The 3376-nt window shown below is 45.1% G+C and overlaps 1 pseudogene; it reads right to left on the bottom strand.

Annotated features, from left to right (window-relative positions):
- Positions 1 to 2662: 2662 nt before the first annotated feature.
- Positions 2663 to 3007, bottom strand: LOC138930968 (large ribosomal subunit protein P1 pseudogene; annotated as a pseudogene).
- Between the last annotated feature and the right edge of the window lie 369 nt (positions 3008 to 3376).

Genomic DNA, 3376 nt, shown 5'->3' on the forward strand with positions numbered 1-3376 from the left:
GGGTCTGTGTTCCCTCCCCTTAATCTGTGCAGACCTTTCTTTTTCATTTAATTTTTATTTTATATTAGAATATAGCTGATTTACAGTGTTATATTAGTTTCAAATGCACAGCAAAATGATTCAATTATACATATAGATTCTATTCCCAATAGGTTATTACAGAATATTGAACTTTTCCCTTTTTTGCACAGTAGGTCCCTGTTGATTATCTGTTTTATATATACTCATATTACTCTTTCTCTCACTCAGTTGTGTCTGACTCTTTGCAGTCTCATGGACTGTAGCCTGCCAAGTTCCTCTGTCCATGGAATTCTCCAGGCAAGAATACTGGAGTGGGTAGCCATTCCCCTCTCCAGGGGATCTTCCCAACCCAGGGATTGAACCCGGGTCTTCCCACATTTCAGGCAGATTCTGTACTGTCTGAGCCACCAAGGAAGCCCCCCCCATTTTATATTTTGTGTATAGGAGTGTGTATATGTTAATTCCAAATTCCTAATGTATTGTTCCCCCACCTTTCACCTTTGGTAATCACAAATTTATTTTCAGAGTCTAAATCTGTTACTGTTTTGTAAATAAGTTCTTTTGTATCATTTTTTTAGATGCCACATAAAAGGGATATCATATGATATTTTCTTTCTCTGACTTCGCTTAGTATGATAAACTCTAGTTCAATCCAAGTTGCTGCAAATGGCATTAGTTCATTCTTTTTTATGGCTGAGTAATATTCCACTGTGGGCTTCCCAAGTGGCTCAGTGTTAAAGAATCCACCTGTCAGTGAAGTAGACATAGGAGATGCAGTTTTGATCCCAGGGTTGGGAAGATCCCCTGGAGGTGGAAATGGCAACCCCCTCCAGCATTCTTGCCTGAAAAATCCCATGGATGATGAACCTGGTGGGCTTCAGTCCATAGGGTCCCCAAGAGTCAGACACGACTGAGCACAATATTCCATTGTATATATGAACCACATCTTCTTTATCCATTCATCTGTCCATAGACATTGAGTTGCTTCCATGTCTTAGCTATTGTGGATAGTGCTGGTATGAACATGGGGGTACATGTATCTTTCCAAATTATGGTTATCTCTGGATATATGTCCAGGAGTGGGATTGCAGGATCATATGGTAGTTCTATTTTTAGTTTTTAAAGGAGCCCCCATATTGTTCTCCATAGTAGCTACACCAATTTACATTCCCACCAACAGCATAGGAGGGTTCCCTTTTCTTTGAAGATGGCCATTCTGACCCGTGTGATGTAATACCTCATTGCAGTTTTGATTTGCACTTCTCTAATAGTTAGCAATGTTGAGCATCTTTTTATGTGCTTTTTGGCCATCTGGGCAGAACTTTCTGTGTTGACCAGACAAGTGATGTGATGAGCAAGTGAGCAAGGAAGTGATTGATGCTCAAAACCACAATGAGGTATCACTTCAAGATGGCTGCCACTTGGCTTTCTCTCTCTCTTGGGACACACACTTGAGCCTTTGGGGTCCTGAGCCATCATGTAAGACATCTGGTTACCCTGAAGCCACCATGCTGGAATGATCATGTAGACGTCTTTCCATGTGGAAAGCGCATACAGAAATAGAGAGCAAGGAAGATACCCAGTATGCCCAGCTGTGCCAACTCCCAGCTGTTTAAGTCTTCCTAGTCCAAGTGTCAGAAGCCTTCAAGATGACACCACCTCTAGCCACCATCTGACAGCAATGGTGTGAGAGATTCCCCAAGTCAGGACACTACTCAGCCGAGCTGCTTCCAAATTTCTGATGCAAGGAAAGCCTAAGCTAATGATTTGAAACCACTAAGTTTGATGGCAATTGTAGTGTAGAATCAATAACAGCTACAGCCCTTTTGAGAGAGCCTGCCACTTCCTCTGGAGAAGGCAATGGCACCCCACTCCAGGACTCTTGCCTGGAAAATCCCATGGGCAGAGGAGCCTGGTAGGCTGCAGTCCATGGGGTCGCACAGAGTCGGACATGACTGAGCGACTTCCCTTTCACTTCTTACTTTCATGCATTGGAGAAGGAAATGGCAACCCACTCCAGTGTTCTTGCCTGGAGAATCCCAGGGACGGGGGAGCCTGGTGGGCTGCCATCTATGGGGTCGCACAGAGTCAGACACGACTGAAGTGACTTAGCAGCAGTAGCAGCAGCCGCCACTTCCTCAGTCTGGGAGGGGAAGCCCTAGGAATCCATTGGTTCCACACGCACCCACACATACCACCAGGAACAGGACCCCTGGAGGCTTTCTGACCCTGGCGAGGCTTCTGTTTCTCTCTTCTGGAAATTTATAACACGAATACCCCCATTGAGCCTCCTAGCTTGAGAACACTAGGAACTTTGGCTTCAGTCGGTACTTTGTGCTCCAACCTGTGGAAGACAGAAAAAGGAATCAAACACTCAGGGAAAAGCAGGAAAGAGAGGGACCCCATAGCCTCAAATCAGGACCCTCCTTTCCTATATTTGTCTTGTTCCTGATGCTCTTCCTTCGTTCTTCCTTGAGACACACTTATAACCATCATTACCATCACCTTTATTATTCTGACTAAGGGTGACTGACTACTCACATGTCAAGCAGTGTTCTAGGTGCTCTATGTGTGATAACTTTATTTTTTATTTATTTTTAAAGAGCTCAGCTTTTTATTTTAAACCTGTTACTAAAGCAGTTTAGTCAAAAAGACCAAAGCCCATGTCATCATCAGACTCTTCAGATTCTTCTTTTTTTGCTTCTACTTTCTTCTCTTTAGCTGGGGCAGCAGTGGTGGAGGGGACAGGACCTCCTGCGGGTTCAGCACCAGCTGCTGGGACAAGTCCACCAGCCCCCATGTTGCAGACGAGGCTCCCATCGTTGACATTGGCCAAAACCTCTGCAAACAAGCCTGGTCAGAAAGGTTTGACGTTTACACCAGCTGCTTTAATGAGGGCATTGTTCTTACATTCTGTGACCGTCACCTCATCATTGTGCAGGATGAGGGCTGAGTAGATGCAAGCAAGCTCTGAGAAGGAGGCCATGATGCGGGGCGAGTGCTAGGTGGGGGCTATTGGGCGAGGTGCTAGTCGCCCAGATAAAGTGAAGGTCTCACCCCAACCGGGCCTTAGCTTCCTTATGACTGCATACTTTAGCGGCTGCTGAGGAAAGGGCTCTGCATATTAACTTTAATCCTCGCATGATCTATGAGGTGAACATCACGATTATCCATATTTACAGATGGGGAAACTGGGCCCTAAACAGAAAAGTCACTCATCTAACGTCACACAGGCAGTCGGATAACAGGAGCTCTCCCTCTATCCAACACTGTTGTTATAGACCCTATTTTTTGGGTTTGTTTAGTCACTCACTCATGTCCAACTCTTTTGCGACTCAATGGACTGCAGCCCGCC

The sequence above is a fragment of the Ovis canadensis genome, chromosome X, assembly GCF_042477335.2.
Source record: "Ovis canadensis isolate MfBH-ARS-UI-01 breed Bighorn chromosome X, ARS-UI_OviCan_v2, whole genome shotgun sequence".
Classification (NCBI taxonomy): domain Eukaryota; kingdom Metazoa; phylum Chordata; class Mammalia; order Artiodactyla; family Bovidae; genus Ovis; species Ovis canadensis.